The sequence below is a fragment of the Theropithecus gelada genome, chromosome 15 (genome assembly GCF_003255815.1).
Source record: "Theropithecus gelada isolate Dixy chromosome 15, Tgel_1.0, whole genome shotgun sequence".
Lineage (NCBI taxonomy): Eukaryota > Metazoa > Chordata > Mammalia > Primates > Cercopithecidae > Theropithecus > Theropithecus gelada.
The window spans coordinates 95,641,990-95,659,975 of record NC_037683.1 but is presented as its reverse complement, the minus strand read 5'-3'; positions in this window follow the sequence as shown (position 1 = coordinate 95,659,975).

Genomic DNA, 17,986 nt, shown 5'->3' with positions numbered 1-17,986 from the left:
AAATCTTGAGGGAAAATTTTCTTCAATTTCTAGATACATTAAGAGGATTTTTATCAAGCTGAAGTGCCAGAGATTGGGATATTCAAACAGATGATGGCCTTGACATATTCTCCTCAGTGAAAACTGATCGCAAAACAGTGAGCTTCCTCTGCTCTCACCTCACTGAACTTTCTGTTTTCAAGATTCCCTTGAGGAGGTTTCCCTTTCATCCGGGAACTTTTGCCATGGAAATTTACAGTTTCCTAAGTGCCGTCATTTATTTAAAATCATTTTAGTGTTGCATTCATATCAACACTCCGAAGTAGGTTTTATCTACATTTTGCAGAAGTGGAAACTGAGACTTAAAGGGTAAATTGGATTGCTCAGGGTCAGGTTCTTCAAACTTTATGCAAACTCAACTGGAATGTTGCCTATAATGTAGATCTTAACAATTTTCAAGCAGCAATATAATCTCTTGGTTCCCCTGTTGTTCTTTTCCTGTCTTTCTTGTCCAGTTTCCTGGAATCCTCAGCTTTCACCGATGTTCAAAATATTGTCACATTCCTATTACTGCTTCTTCTGCTTTTCTCATTCAACAAACTCAACTATCACTTCCATTTCTCCACCCTGGCAGTTTGCCTTCAGTAGTTTCTGTACAGCAGTTTAAGAGAGTAAACCTTAGAGTTCAAGTTCAGTCAAATACATTGCTTTTCTTTCCATCCTTTCCAAAAAATCCTCATTGCTCAAGTCTACCGAGGTGCCTAGAAATTCAGTGGCTTTTTGCTTTTGTACCATGGGGTAGCTTCCACACCTGGCACAGCATCTAGGTGGATCTGCCCCAGACGTACCTTTCAGGAATCTGTTGTGGGCCTATGTAGAGGCTTAAGGTAGGTTTCTCCCTATTCTTTACTGCAGGTAATATTTTCCTCTGCCTTGATGCTTTAAAAAGGAGGCACTCTCTCTAGTCAAACTCACCAGGATATCTATCTTCTAAAATATATTTAATAATTTAAAGTTTTTACTAGAGTAGTTGTATCTTTTTTAAAAAAAATTTTACTTTAAGTTCTGAAATACATGTGCAGAACCTGCAGGTTTGTTAAAATAGGTATACGTGTGCCATGGTAGTTTGTTGCACCTATTGATCCATCCTCTAAGTTCCCTCCCCTCTCCTCCAACCCCGCAGCAGGCCCTGGGGTGTGTTGTTCCCCTCTCTGTGTCCATGTGTTATCACTATTCAGCTCCCACTTATGAGTGAGAACATGCGGTGTTTCGTTTTCTGTTCCTGTGTTAGTTTGCTGAGGATGATGGCTTCCAGCTTCATCCATGTCCCTGCAAAGGACATGATCTCATTCCTTTTTATGGTTGCATAGTGTCCCATGGTATAATGTACCACATTTTCTTTATCAAGTCTATCGTTGGTGGGCATTTGGGTTGGTTCCATGTCTTTGCTATCATAAATAGTGCTGCAATAAACATATGTGTGCATGTGTAGAATGATTTATAATCCTTTGGGTATATAACCATAATGGGATTGCTGGGTCAAATGGTATTTCTGGTTCTAGATCCTTGAGGAATTGTCATACTGTCTTCCACAATGGTTGAACTAATTTACATTCCCACCAACAGTGTAAAGTCATTGCTATCTCTCCACAGCCTCACCAGCATCTATTGTTCCTTGTCTTTGTAATAATCGCCGTTCTGACCGGCATGACATGGTATCTCATTGTGGTTTTGATTTACATTTCTCTAATTATCAGTGATGTTGAGCTTTTTTTCATATGTTTGTTGGCCGTGTAAATGTCTTCTTTTGAGAAGTGTCTATTCATATCCTTCACCCACTTTTTGATGGGGTTGATTTTTTCTTGTAAATTTGTTTAAGTTCCTCATAGATTCTGGATATTAGACCTTTGTCAGATGGGTAGATTGCAAAAATTTCCTCCCATTCCATGGGTTGCCTGTTCACTCTGATGATAGTTTCTTTTACTGTGTAGAAGCTCTTTAGTTTAATGAGATCCCATTTGTCCATTTTTATGTTTGTTAGTTCCATTTGGTTTAATGCACAGTTTAAATCCATTTTTTTTGTTGTTGTTAAATCTCTATTAAGATGATCTGTGTAATGCTCATACGGGGTGTTAAAGTTCCCAACTATTATTGTATTACAGTCTATCTCTCCCTTTAGATCTAATAATATTTGTTTCATGTATCTGGGTGCTCTGGTTTTGGGTTCATGTATGTTTAGAATTGTATCCTCTTACTGAATTGATTTCTTTATCATTATATAATGACCTTCTTTGTTTCTTATTACTGCTTTTGACTTAAAGTCTGTTCTATCTGATATAAGTATAGTTACTTCTGCTTGCTTTTGGCTACCATTTGCATGGAATATCTGTTTCCAGTCCTTTACTTTCAGTCTTTATGTGTCATAATAGATAAGTTTCTTTTATTTATTTATTTTTATTATTATCCTTTAAGTTCTAGGGTACATGTGCATAACGTGCAGGTTTCTTACATATGTATACTTGTGCCATGTTGGTGTGCTGCACCCATCAACTCGTCAGCACCCATCAACTCGTCATTTACATCAGGTATAACTCCCAATGCAATCCCTCCCCCGTCCCCCCTCCCCGTGATAGGCCCGTGTATGATGTTCCCCTTCCCGAGTCCAAGTGATCTCATTGTTCAGTTCCCACCTATGAGTGAGAACATGCGGTGTTTGGTTTTCTGTTCTTGTGATAGTTTGCTGAGAATGATGGTTTCCAGCTGCATCCATGTCCCTACAAAGGACACGAGCTCATCCTTTTTTATGGCTGCATAGTATTCCATGGTGTATATGTGCCACATTTTCTTAATCCAGTCTGTCACTGATGGACATTTGGGTTGATTCCAAGTCTTTGCTATTGTGAATAGTGCCGCAATGAACATACGTGTGCATGTGTCTTTATAGCAGCATGATTTATAGTCCTTTGGGTATATACCCAGTAATGGGATGGCTGGGTCATATGGTACTTCCAGTTCTAGATCCTTGAAGAATCGCCATACTGTTTTCCATAATGGTTGAACTAGTTTACAATCCCACCAACAGTGTAAAAGTGTTCCTATTTCTCCACATCCTCTCCAGCACCTGTTGTTTCCTGACTTTTTAATGATTGCCATTGTAACTGGTGTGAGATGGTATCTCATTGTGGTTTTGATTGGCATTTCTCTGATGGCCAGTGACGACGAGCATTTTTTCATGTGTCTGTTGGCTGTATGCATGTCTTCTTTTGAGAAATGTCTGTTCATATCCTTTGCCCACTTTTTGATGGGGCTGTTTGTTTTTTTCTTGTAAATTTGTTTGAGTTCTTTGTAGGTTCTGGATATTAGCCCTTTGTCAGATGAGTAGATTGCAAAAATGTTCTACCGTTCTGTAGGTTGCCTGTTCACTCTGATGGTAGTTTCTTTTGCTGTGCAGAAGCTCTTTAGTTTAATGAGATCCCATTTGTCAATTTTGGCTTTTGTTGCCATTGCTTTTGGCGTTTTAGACATGAAGTCCTTGCCCATGCCTATGTCCTGAATGGTATTACCTAGGTTTTCTTCTAGGGTTTTTATGGTATTAGGTCTAACATTTAAGTCTCTAATCCATCTTGAATTAATTTTTGTATAAGGTGTAAGGAAAGGATCCAGTTTCAGCTTTCTATTTATGGCTAGTCAATTTTCCCAGCACCATTTATTAAATAGGGAATCCTTTCCCAATTTGTTTTTTTTTTTTGTCAGGTTTGTCAAAGATCAGATGGCTGTAGATGTGTGGTATTATTTCTGAGGACTTTGTTCTGTTCCATTGGTCTATATCTCTGTTTTTAAACCATCAAAGATCAAAAGAGACAAAGAAGGCCATTACATAATGGTAAAGGGATCAATTCATCAGGAAGAGCTAACTATCCTAAATATATATGCACCCAATACAGGAGCGCCCAGACTCATAAAGAAAGTCCTTAGAGACTTACAAAGAGACTTAGACTCCCATACAATAATAGTGGGAAAGTTCAACACCCCACTGTCAACATTAGACAGATCAATGAGATAGAAAGTTAACAAGAATATCCAGGAATTGAACTCAACTCTGCACCAAGGGGACCTAATAGACATCTACAGAACTCTCCACCCCAAATCAACAGAATATACATTCTTCTCAGCACCACATCGCACTTATTCCAAAATTGACCACATAGTTGGAAGTAAAGCACTCCTCAGCAAATGTAAGAGAACAGAAATTATAATAAACTCTCAGACCACTGCGATCAAACTAGAACTCAGGACTAAGAAACTCAATCAAAACCGCTCAACTACATGGAAACCGAACAACCTGCTCCTGAATGACTGCTGGGTACATAACAAAATGAAGGCAGAAATAAAGATGTTCTTTAAACCAATGAGAACAAAGATACAACATACCAGAATCTCTGGGACATATTTAAAGCAGTGTGTAGAGGGAAATTTATAGCACTAAATGCCCAAAAGAGAAAGCTGGAAAAATCTAAAATTGACACTCTAACATCACAATTAAAAGAACTAGAGAAGCAAGAGCAAATACATTCAAAAGTTAGCAGAAGGCAAGAAATAACTAAGATCAGAGCAGAACTGAAGGTGATAGAGACACAAAAAACCCTCCAAAAAATCAATGAATCCAGGAGTTGGTTTTTTGAAAAGATCAACAAAATTGATAGACTGCTAGCAAGACTAATAAAGAAGAAAAGAGAGAAGAATCAAATAGACACAATAAAAAATGATAAAGGAGATATCACCACCGACCCCACAGAAATACAGACTACCATCAGAGAATACTATAAACACCTCTACGCAAATAAACTAGAAAATCTAGAAGAAATGGATAATTTCCTGGACACTTACACTCTCCCAGGACTAAACCAGGAAGAAGTTGAATCCCTGAATAGACCAATAGTAGGCTCTGAAATTGAGGCAATAATTAATAGCCTACCAACCAAAAAAAGTCTAGGACCAGGTGGATTCACAGCTGAATTCTACCAGAGGTACAAGGAGGAGCTGGTACCATTCCTTCTGATAAGTTTCTTTTAGACAGTGTACAGTTGAGTCCTGGTTTTTTTAATCGATTCACACAGCTTAACTCTTTTAAGTGGAAAATTTAATTTCTTTACATTCAAGGATATTACTGATATGTGATGGCTTATTCCTGTCATTTTATTATTTGATTTCAGATTGTTTTGTATTTACTTTGTTTCTTTCTCTTTTACTGTTTATCACTGTGGTTTGGTGTTTTCTGTAGGGGTAACATTTGAGTCTTACTCTTATTAATGTGTTTGTTTTACCAGTGGATTTTTTTTTTTTTTGGCAGAGTCTCACTGTGTTGCCTAGGCTGGAGTGCAGTGGCGCAATCTCGGCTCACCACAAGCTCTGCCTCCCGGGTTCATGCCATTCTCCTGCCCCAGCCACCCGACCAGTGGGTTTTATACTTTCATGATGGTAAATGCTAACTTTTAATTTCCAGGTGTATCACACTATTGAGTGTTTATTGTAGGGCTTTCCAGGTGGTGAATTCTTTCACCTTTTGCTTGTCTGGAATATGTTTTACTTCCCTTTATTTATGAAGGATAATTTGGGTATAGTATTCTTGACTGGCAGTTTCTTTCTTTTATTACTTTGAATATATTACCCCATTCTCCCCTGGCCTGTAAGGTGTCTGCTGAGAAATCTGCTGCTAGACCGATGGGGATTTCCTTATAAGTGATAGTTGCTATTTTCTTGCTATTTTTAAAATTCTATCTTTGTCTCTGACTTTTAGTAGTTTAAATATAACATGCCATAGGAGATCTTTTTGAGTTGTATGTATTGGGGATCTTTGAGCTTCTTGTACTTAGATGTCTAAATCTCTTGCTAGACTTGGGGAGTTTTCTTCTATTATTTCATTAAACAGATTTTTTTTTTTTTTTTGGAGAAAAAGTTTTCTGTTGTTGCCTAGGCTGGAGTGTAAATGCGTGATATCAGCTCACCGCAACCTCCATTCCCTGGGTTCAAGCAATACTCCTGCCTCAGCCTCCAGAGTAGCTGGGATTATAGGCATGCACCACCACGCCCGGCTAATTTCACATTTTTAGTCAAGACAGGGTTTCTCCATGTTGGTCAGGCTGGTCTCAAACTCCTGACCTCAGGTGATCTGCCCACCTCAGCCTCCCAAAGTGCTGTGATTACAGGCATGAGCCACCGTGCCTGGCACTAAATTGACTTTCTATCTCTTTTGTTTTCCCTTTATCTTCTGGGACATTGAAAATTTGAATATTTTGCTCCCCTGTGGTGTCCTGTATGTCACTTAAGCTGTGGTCATTCTTTTAAATCTTTTTTCTTTATTTTTTGTCTCACTGGGTGGTATGGTTTGCTGCTGTGTCTCCACCCAAAATCTCATGTTGAATTGTAATCTCCAGTGTTGTGGGAGGGATACGGTGGGAGGTGATTGCATCATGAGGGTGCATTCCCCCTTGCTGTTCTCATGATAGTGAGTTCTCACAATATCTCATTGTTTATAAGGTATAGCACTTCCCCCTTATCTCTGTCTCTTCTGCGCCACTCTTGCTCCCTCTTTCCTTTCTGCTATGATTTTAAGTTTCCTGATGCCTCCCAGCCATGCTTCCTATAAAGCCTGTGGAACCACGTGTGAATTACATCTCTTTTCTTCATAAATTGCCCACTCTCAGGTAGTTATTTATAACAGCATGAGAATGGACAAATACACTGGGTTATTTTAAAAGATAAGTCTTCAAGGTCTAAAATTCTTTCTTCTGCTTTATCTATTCTATTGTTAAAGCTTTCAAAGCTATTTTTTATTTGATAAATTCTTTAATTCTATAATTTCTATTTGGTTCTTTTTTATGTTATTTATCTGTTTGGTACATTTCTCATCCATACCCTAAATTTTTTATATATATATTTTCAGAATTGTTTTGTATCACATTGGATGGAAACTTAACTTTTTTAGTATTACTGTTTTGAATTTTTTCTGGGATTTTATAAATTTCATTTTGATTGAAATCTGCTGCTGGGTAATTACTGTGTTCCTTTAGAGGTGTCATATTTTCTTCCTTTTTCATATTTTCTTTGTTTTTATGTTGATATCTATGCATCTAGTGTAACAGTCGTTTCTTCCACCATTTTGAACTTACTTTCATAGAGGGACTTTTTCCTGAAGATATATTTATGGTTTTTGTTGGATACAGCACTTTGACCTTAGTTCTGGGTATGTGCAGTAGTATAATCTCTGTGTGATTTCTTGGCTATAAACAGATTAGTGGCGACTGTAATTTCCTTAGTAACTTGTGGTGTGGGCTGTGATGAACTTTTCCTGGAGATGTGCTTGCCATATGGGCCTATTGTTGGGATCCAGTGATTGCAGTGGCAGCTGAATAGTACCTATTCTTGGGCTCCATGGTGGCAGGTACTGGCACTGGAATTACCAGGTCCAGAGTGGCTGAATCTTGGGCCTCCAGGTGGCTTGCTTTGGTGCTGGTAGTGACAGAAATGGAATGGGTGGGTGGGTAGGTTTGGGGTCCTAGGCAGCAGGCATAGCATTGGACAATGGCTGTAACAATGACAGTACAATCCTCTGGTTCCCAAGAAATCTGCCCCAGTGTTTGCAGTAGCAACAATGGGCTGGGTGGTCCTGACCTCAGGCCCTTGGGGGAAGTGCTCAGATGGCTATGGTGGTGGACTGGGCTAAGTGATCCCCAAGCTCATGGATAGTGTCCTCAGACACTGAGGAGTGAGGAGCAAGGCCAGGTGGATCAGTCCTCAACCCTCCTGGTAGTGCATGCTGGTGCTGGGTGAGGTAGACAGGGGTGGGGTGATCTCTAGATCCCTGGAAGAAGGCTCAGGTGTGGTATGGGAGGGGCTGCCCTGCAGCTTTGATACGGGGAGAGTGGGCTTGCTTTCAATGGAAGCCACGATAAGCGGGCTGCTGGGGAGTGTGCAATTCTTTTCCCTTTGGCTCCAAGAGCAGCAGCCCACAGCAGTGGCTACTGTAAGCAGGGGAATTTGTCCTCATGACATGTGAAAATGCATGGCAGCTTTGCTGCAAGGGGCAGTGAGGTCATTGACAAGGGCTCACACTTCAGCCCTGGTGGAAGCAGCCCTGGTGGAAGCAGACTGAGGTGGCTGTGTGCAAGGCTGTCACTGGGGCTCCTATGATATGGAGATGCTAAATCTGTTGGGCCCCTAGGTAATATGGTGCCTTACTGTAGCTGCTTGGGACTTTGGGGTTTGTGTGAAACCAGCATATACTCTCTCCCGGGAGTGATGCCTTCACATGGTCTCCAGGCAGTTCCCAATGTTAGTCTCAGGCCCACAGGGTTTAGGGGCTATCCCATGGCTAGGATTGGAGGAGTGCAGGGAGACTCCTCTGAGAGTCTCTCGCTTACCCTTTCCTTGCATTGAGGAGTCTCTCCAGGCTCCTAGCCAATCCAGGCTAGCAGGCTGCCTCACTTTCCCCTCCTTCCTCACTTTAGAGGTTTCCTACCAATTCTTTGTTGAATTTTAGTGCTCTCTCCCAGCCGATCTATTCCAAGTATGATTATCTCCTCAAAATTTTGGTTGTTCTTTGTGGAGGAGGTGAGTACCAGATAATTCTAGTCAGCTATCTTGAAGCCCCTCCTCGATATTACCACTTTGATATGGCAGTATAGCATTTATCTTTTCTCATTGTTATTATTATTATTATTTAGAGTTAAGGCCTCCCTCTGTCACCCAGGCTGGAATGCAGTGGTGCAATCATGGCTCACTGCAGTCTCCAACACCCAGGATCCTCTGATCCTCTTGCTTCAGCCTCCTATGTACCTGGGACTATAGGCACATGCCACCATGCCCAGTAAGTTTTTCATTTTTTTTATTTTTTAAGAGATGGGGTCTTGCTATGTTTCCCAAGGTGATCTCAAACTCTTGGCTCCTGCCTCACTCAGCCTCCAAAGTTGCTGGACTTACAAGTATAAGCCATCACAACTGTTTTTTTTTTTTTTTTGGTCACCGTTCTTCTACTTTCCATAATCCAATTATACTATTATAGTTCTATCACAGGTTTTGGTTAAATCAGTTGTTAGTTTACAAGATCTTTACCTTGTAAATATTATAAATTGCAGAGCCAAGTAATATACAGTGATTTCTGTTATTTTAGGATTTTTTTCTATAGTTAAAATTTTCCTCACACATTGATTTGTTTAGTTTTCTATGAATTTATTGTTATTTTTCCCCAAATAGTTCAACAGTTCTATCAGTGCTAACAATATTTCTGCATGCCAAAATATCAAATAGTATATTGGTTCATTTTTTTCCATGAAACTTCTTTTGACATCCCTCCAATTTACTCCTATCTAGTCTTTTACTTTCTCCTGTCAGAGTGACAGCTGTCATTCTGAGACTCTTTTTTACAACTCTCCTGTTTCTCAATCTCTGTTTCCTGGATTCCATGTGTAATAGATAAGCTCCCCATCTTCTGTAGCATGTCCTTCAGGAGCTTTCTAGGAAAAGGTGCACTGAAATTACTCTTATTCTTGTTCTTATAATTATTATTTCATGGATGTCTAAAAATACTAACTGGTAATATGACTGAGTAGAGATTTTTAGGTAAAAAACAGTTTTCCCTTATAATTTTGAAAAGATAGCTTCATCATCTTATAGATTCTAATGTTACTAAGAAGTCTTATTCAAGTATGGCCTCAATTTCTTTTTCCATATGAAAGGTTTTATCTTCTCTTTATCTATGATCTGAAATTTCCCGATGATGTACTTTGATAATTTCTCCATTCACCATTATGGGCTTTCAATTGAATTGTATTGTTTGAAATGCATGGATTTCAGTTCTGGGAAATTTTCTTACATTATTTGACAGGTTTTAGCCTTTTCTTTTTCCTTTTCTTTCTTTTGGAATTACTCTTAATGAGAAGGTAAAAATCCCAAATTAATTATCCAGTTTCTTTTTTCTCAATTCTTCTAGCTCTATCATTTTATTTTACTATCTGAAAGATTTTTCTCAAGTTTCTCTTGCAACATTTAAAACAGTATGTTTATCTTTATTGCATATTTATAATTTACAAGAGCTCTGACAATATTTTTGTTTTTCTATTTACATAGCATGTGGTTATTGTATTATAGACATGACATTTTCTTTTACTTTTTTTTTCATCTGAGCATTTGAGAAGTTTTAGAAATCTCTCATTTAAAAAAATATCTGAGGAGGGGGCCAAGATGGCCGATTATAAACAGCTATGATTCATGACACAGAGAGGAATGAAAGGGGCAAGTAAATACAGCACCTTCAACTGAAATATCCAGGTACTCCCACTGGGACTGATCAAGGAAATAACCCACAGAGAATGAAGAAAAGCAGGGCAGGGTGAGGGCCACCCGAGTGTGACACAAAACCAAGGGAACCCCTGCCCCCAGCCAAGGGAAGTGGTGAATGAATGTACAACCCCAGGAAAACATGCTTCACACACAGATCTTTGAAACCATTGGATCAGGAGATCCCCTTGTGAGCCCACTCTACCAGGGCGTTGGATCCAACACACAGAGCTATGTAGAGTATTGGCAGAGCAGCTGCTCAGGCATGCACACAGAACCTGGAGCTTTACATACTCCAACTCCAGGATCCCTGACAAAGGTGACTGCAACTGAGGCAAGGCAGGAGGTCCATACGCAGCCCTAGAAATGCGGCTGAACCCAGAGGGCCGAGCAGCATCAGTGTGTGGGCCCCATTACCATGGCACCTCATAAGACCCACTTACTTGGAATTTCAGTCAGCCACCCGCAACAGGGTAGAGCTTGCCTGAGACAGGACAGAGACCCCAGGGAGGCTGCCATCTTTGCTGTTTGGATGACTCAGCTGTTCCAATCTGCAGGCTTTGAAGAGTCCAAATGGTCCAGATGAGGAAAGGACCCTTTTCTCCAGGACAGCACAACTTCTTTACAAAAACGTGGCCAGATTGCTTCTTTATATGGAACACTGACCCATCCCAGCAGGGGTCTCCAGCCACCCCTGTCAGCTAGTATTATGAAGAGAGTTCTGATCTCTCCCTGGGACAGAGTGCCGAGGGAAGGGGCAAGCTGCCATCTTTGCCGCTTGGATGACTTAGCCATTCCAGCTGGCAGGCCTTGAAGAGTCCAAATGGTCTGGACAATGAACAGACTCCCTAGCACAGCACAGCTGCTTTATCAAAACGTGGCCAGACTTTAAGTGGGAACCCTGTCCATTCCTCATCACTTGGTGGTACCTCTCAGCACGGCCTCCAGTCACCCCTGCCTGTACTCCATGGATAGAGCTCTAATCTCTCCCTGGGACAGAGTACCCAGGGGGAAGGGCAGGCTGCCATCTTTGTTGTTTGGATGACTTGACCGTTCCATCTTAGTGAGCTTTGGAGAGTCCAAGCTAACCAGGGAAGAGTCAGTTCCCCAACATGGCATAGCTGTTTTGTTGAGGCATGGCCAAACTGCTTCATTAAATGGGACCCCAATCTATTCTTCCTTGTTGGGTGGGTCTGCCAAGCCAGGGCCTCCAGCAACCCCCTCCTGTATTCTACAGACAGAGTTATAGATTCAATGCTATTCTTATTAAACTACTATTGGCATTCTTCACTGAATTAGAAAAAAACTATTTGAAAATTCATATGGAACCAAAAAGGAGCCTGAATAGTCAAAGCAATCCTAAGCAAAGAGAACAGAGGTGGAAGCATCATGTGCCCTGACTTCAAACCATACTACAGGACTACAGCAACCAAAACGGCATGGTACTGGTACAAGAACAGACACATAGACCAATGAAACAGAATAGAGATCCCAGAAATAAGTCCACAAACCTACAACCATCTGATCTTCAACAAACTTGACAAAAACAAGCAATGGGCAAAGGATCCCCTATTTAATAAATGATGCTTGGAAAACTGGCTAGCCATATGCAGAAAATTAAAACTAGATGCCTTCCTTACACCATAAAGATTAAAGACTTAAATGTGAAACCTAAAAGTATAAACATCATAGAAGAATACCTAGGTAATACCATTCAGGACATAGGCATGAGCAAAGATTTCATAGCAGAGATACCAAAAGCAATCAGAACAAAATCAAACACTGGCAAATGGGATCTAATTAAACTAAAGAGCTTCTGATAGCAGAAGAAACTATCAACAGAGTAAACAGACAACCTATAGAATGGAAGAACCTTTCTGTAACATATGCATCTGACAAAGGTCTAATATCCAGGATCTTTATGGAACTTAAGCAAATGTACAAGAAAAAGACACATAACCCCATTAAAAAGTGGGCAAAGGACATGAACAGACACTTCTCAAGGAAGACATACAGGTGGCTAACAAACATGAGAAAAAGCTCAACATCACTGATCATTAGAGAAATGCAAATCAAAACCACAATAATATACCTTCTCATATAGTTAGAATGGCTATTATTAAAAAGTCAAAAAACAACACGTGCTGGTGAGGCTGTGGAGAAAAAGACACTTTTACACTGTTGATGGGAGTGTAAATTAGTTCAACCATTGTGGAAGACGGTGTGGTGATTCCTCAAAGATCTAGAGGCAGAAATACCATTCGACCCAGCAATCCCATTACTGAGTATATACCTGAAGGAATATAAATCATTCTATCATAAAGATACATGCATGCATATGTTCATTACAGCACTATTCACAATAGCAAAGACATGGAACCAACCCAAATGCCTATCAATGATGGACTGGAAAAAGAAAATGTGGTACATATACACCATGGAATGCTATGAAGCCATAAAAAGGAATGAAATCATGTCCTTTGTAGGGACAGGGGTGGAGCTGGAGGTCATTATCCTTAGCAAACTAATGCAGGAACAGAAAACCAAATACCACAGGTGCTCTCTTACAAGTGGGAGCTAAATAATGAGAATGCATGGACACCTGGTGGAGAAACAACACACAGTGGGGCCTGTTGGAGGGCAGGGCAGGGTGACAGGAGGGAGAGGACCAGGAAGAGTATCTAGTGGATACTGGGCTTAGTACCCGAGTGATGGGATAATCTGTGCAGCAAATCGCCAAAGCATACATTTATTTACCTAGGTAACAAACCTTCACATCCTGAACATGTACCTTTGAACATGCTGGAACAAGTCGGAAATAGGAAAAAAAAAAAAAAAAAAAGCTTGCTTTCATGTTGGAGTTTTTCTTTAAATACCTGGTAACCCCTAGCTGTCACTGAATGGAGGCATCAGAAAAATTAAATTGATGGGTTACTGTACTTTTCAGGATTTTTTTCATTCATGGTTTACAGAAACTTAGTTTAAACTAGATTAAGTGAAAATGGGAAACCTATTGTTGTACATAAATATAATGTACAATGTAGTCTTCGAACATGGCTGGATTCAGAAGCTCATGAAATGTTTTCACAATTACTTATCTTTTTCTCAAGATAGGGTCACCTCATCTCCTACCACACGAAAAAAGTGAAAGAAAAGAGGGGAAGAGCCATTCTCTTATCATAAGAAGGTTGTAAGGGAAAGGTGCACTTAAAGGAGGAAAACCATAGCTCTTCTGTAAAACCTCTTAGAATTATAGCAAGTAAAACTCGGGATCCTAAAGAAGAGAAAAGAAAAACATGCTCTTTTATAGACGAGTAGCATACACACACATGCACGCACGTACACAGTGAGAGAGGCGAGTGAGGAAGATAATGGAGCAGATGTAGTTGAGGTATGTCTTTCTGAATGATAGTGTAGACTTGAGCAGAAAGTCTTTTAGAAACTGCTTTTCAAACTTTAAGTGCATATAAATCCCTGGGGCTCTCGTTCAAATGCAGGTGCTGATTGAGGAGGTCCTAAGTGGGATTGAGATTATGCATTTCTGAAAGCTATCAGGTAATATTGATACTCGTGGTTCTCATATTACACTTTGAATAGTAAAGGTGAAAGACACTTGGTTTACCTTCTTAAACTGCCATTGGTTAGAAACTTTTCCAAATAATCTGATACCTAACCGTGGCTATAGGATGCTGCTTTCACAAACTTCGAGACAGAACCAAGTCCTTTATGGCTTTAGGCTTTCTGTGAGTGAGCTAATGCTTCCAGGATGAATAACTTCCATTGGCCAGAGTGAAAAACCAAACCATGAAAAAAATATGATTTTCTGGGAGTGATTTACATTTTCTGACTCTTTCTAGTACCTTAGGCTCTCCCTGCTTCTGTGTGGACACAGAGCTTGAAGGAAGTCTGTAATGTGATTGCAAATAGATGTGAGATTAGCCAAAATCAATCCCCTACCTAACAGATCCTAAACTGGTTATTTTTACACAATCTGAAATCCATGAAGTAATTAGAAAAGTGGGCAAGAATTAATTCATAGCTCAATACTTGGTAAGTGAATGGCCCCATCATGGGGTCATGGGTATTCACAAATAGAAAATGGCTGTCACTCTGTGAGTGTTCCTCAACTTACACACTTCTTTTGTTATTAAATAATATTATTTCTGTTCCACAATATTATCACTCTTAAATTTACCTATGTCCTTTTCTCTGTGATCGGAATAGAAACTTGAATAATGGGAACATGTGTTTTTGACCAAAGTCCCCTGACTCTTTTGTTTTTTCTTTTTCTTTTTAAACTTTTTCTGGTAATAGCTTTATTGCAATATAATTCACCTAACATAAAATTCGACCACTTAAAGTGTACAATTTAGTGCTTTTAGCGTATTTACAGAGTTGTGCAAACATTTTCACCATCAGTATTAGAACACTTTCATTACTCCAAAAATAAACCCGATACTCTTTAGCTATCACTGTAATTTCCCCAAAACTCCTAGCTCTAGCAATCAATAATCTCCTTTATGTCTCTAAAGAGTTGTCTATTCTGGATTTTGGAATCATACTATACATGGTCTTTTGTAATGAGCTTCTTTTACATAGCATCGAATTTTCATGGTTGATCTAAACTGTAGCATTCACTAATACTTCATTTCTTTGTATGGCCAAATAATATTTCATTATATGGATATACAACATGTATTTATCCATTGATCAGTTTATGAACATTTGTTTCCACTATTATGAATAATGCTGCTATGAACATTTGTGTGCAGATTTTTGTGTGAACATATGTTTTTCATCTCTCTTGGTTATATATAACCAGGAGTAGAATTGCTGGGTCATATGGTAACTCTGTATCTTGCCTCTTGAGGAACTGCCAGACTGTTTTCCAAAGTGATTACACCAGTTTTCATTCCCACCAGCAGTGTATGAGGATTCCAATTTCTCCACATACTCCCCAACACTTGTCGTTATCTTTTTTGGATTATAGCCACTTAGTGATTGTAACGTGGTATCTCATTGTGGTTTTAATTTGCATTTCCTTGATGACTAATGACGCTGAACATCTCATGTGCTTAATGGCCATTTGTATACCTTCTTTGGATAAAAGTCTATTCATATCTTTCACCCATTCTTTTTTCTCAGAGCTTTTATTCCAATAAGTAAGACCAAAATTCATAAATATTTGTAAAACAACTGCATATGTGCTATGAAGATGAGGTACATGGTGTTCTTCGAGGGTATAATACAGGAAAATTGACCTAAGCAGGAAGTGAAGGAGCTGAGGAAGGTGTCTCCCAGAAGTGATGGTTGAGATGAGACTGCAAGGGAGAAAAGAAATGACTAGATGGCGGATAAGAAGATTCTAAGCTTGTGCAGAGGCCATGGGATATTTCTGGAGCTGAAGATGTGGAGCTAAGGCAGCTTCCTCCATTTGTCTGGAGTGTTTCTATTTTCCACCTATAGCCTTCCTCATCCATGGGTACTTGCTTTGGGCCAGTGCTGCCATCCACTGCAACTCTCCCAATCATCATGGGGGCACTTGGCAGTGTTTGGGGCTTTTATTTTGCTTTGTTTGTGACAATAACTAGAGGACATTACCACATTAATTGAGAAGAAACCAGGGATGCTACACATTCTGCAATGTGCAGGGATAGCTCTATGTAAACAAGAATTGTACCAACCAACATGACAGTAGTGTACTAGTTGAGAATCTACTTCCGGTTCTACTTCTTTTGTGTGTGTAAAATAAAATGTACCATCTTAACCAGATTTACATATACAGTTCAGTATTGTTAAATATATTCACACTGTTGAGCAATCAGTCTCCAGAACACTTTTCATCTGGAAAAACTGAAATTGTATACCCTTTAAATAACCCCTCATTGTCCCCACACCCACCCCCTCGCAATCATCATTCTACTTTCTGTCTTTCAATGACTTTAACTACACTAAGTACTTCATATAAGTATTTGTCTTTTTGATTGACTTATTTCACTCAGCAGAATGTCTCCAAAGCTCATCCATGTTGCAGCATATGTCACATTTTTTCCTTTTTAAGGCTAAATAACATTTCACGTATGTATTTACCACATTTTGCTTATCCATTCATCCGTTGATGGACACTTGGGTTGTGTTAAAGTTTTAGCTGTTGTGAATAATGCTGCTACAAACATGGGTGTACAAACATCTCTTCAAGATCATGCATTCAATTTAAAAGACATAAATTATAATTTCTAGTGGTACACAGTAGGTGTGTATACTTATGGGTTATATGAGATATTTTGATACAGGCATGCAATACATAATAATCACATCAGGTTGAATGGGATATCCATCATCTCAAGCATTTATCCATTGTGTTTCAGAGAATCCAATTATACTCTTTCAATTATTTTAAATGTACAATTAAATTAGTTTTTACTATAGCCAACCAGTTCTGCTAGCAAAGACTAGGTCTTTTTTTTTTTTTCATGTCCAAAAGACGTGAAACTATTTCTTTATTATTATTATTAGTATTATTAGTATTATTATTATACTTTAAGTTCTGGATACATGTACAAAACGTGCAGGTTTGTTACATAGGTATACACATGCCATGGAGGTTTGCTGCACCCATCTCCCTGAAATCTACATTAGGTATTTCTCCTAATGCTATCCCACTCCTAGCCCCCCACCCGCCAACATGCCCCGGTGTGTAATGTTCCCCTCCCTGTGTCCATGTGTTCTCATTATTCAGCTCCCACTTATGATGAGAACATGTGATGTTTGGTTTTCTGTTCCTGTGTTAGTTTGCTGAGAATGACGGTTTCCAGCTTCGTCCATGTCTCTGCAAAGGACCTGAACTCATCCCTTTTATGACTGCACAGTATTCCATCCATGGTGTATTGTGACATATTTTCTTTATCCAGTCTTAACATTGATGGGGTTTTGGGTTGGTTCCAAGTCTTTGCCACTGTGAATAGTGCTGCAATAAACATACGTGTGCATGCATCTTTATAGCAGAATGACTTATAATCCTTTGGGTATATACCCAGTATTGGGATTTTTGGGTCAAATGGTATTTCTGGTTCTAGATCCTTGAGGAACTGCCACAGTGTCTTCCACAATGGTTGAACTAATTTACACTCCCACCAACAATGTGAAAGTGTTCCTATTTCTCCACATCTCCAGCATCTGCTGTTTCCTGACTTTTTAATGACCACCATTCTAACTGGTATGAGATAGTATCTCATTGTAGTTTTGATATGCATTTCTCTAATGACCAGTGATGATGAGTTATTTTCATATGTTTGTTGGCCACATAAAAGTCTTCATCTGAGAAGTGTGTTCATATCCTTTGCCCGCTTTTTGATGGGGTTGTTTTTTTCTCATGAATTTGTTTTAGTTCCTTGTAGATTCTGGATATCAGCCCTTAGTCAGAAGGATAGATTGCAAAAATATTCTCCCATTCTGTAGGCTGCCTGTTCACTCTGATAAAAGTTTCTTTTGCTGTGCAGAAGCTCTTTAGTTTAATTAGGTCCCATTTGTCAATTTTGGCTTTTGCTGCTATTGCTTTTGGTGTTTTAGTCAAGAAGTCTTTACCCATGCCTATGTCCTGAATGGTATTGCCTAGGTTTTCTTCAAGGTTTTTACAGTTTTAGGTCTTACATTTAGATTTTAATCCATCTTG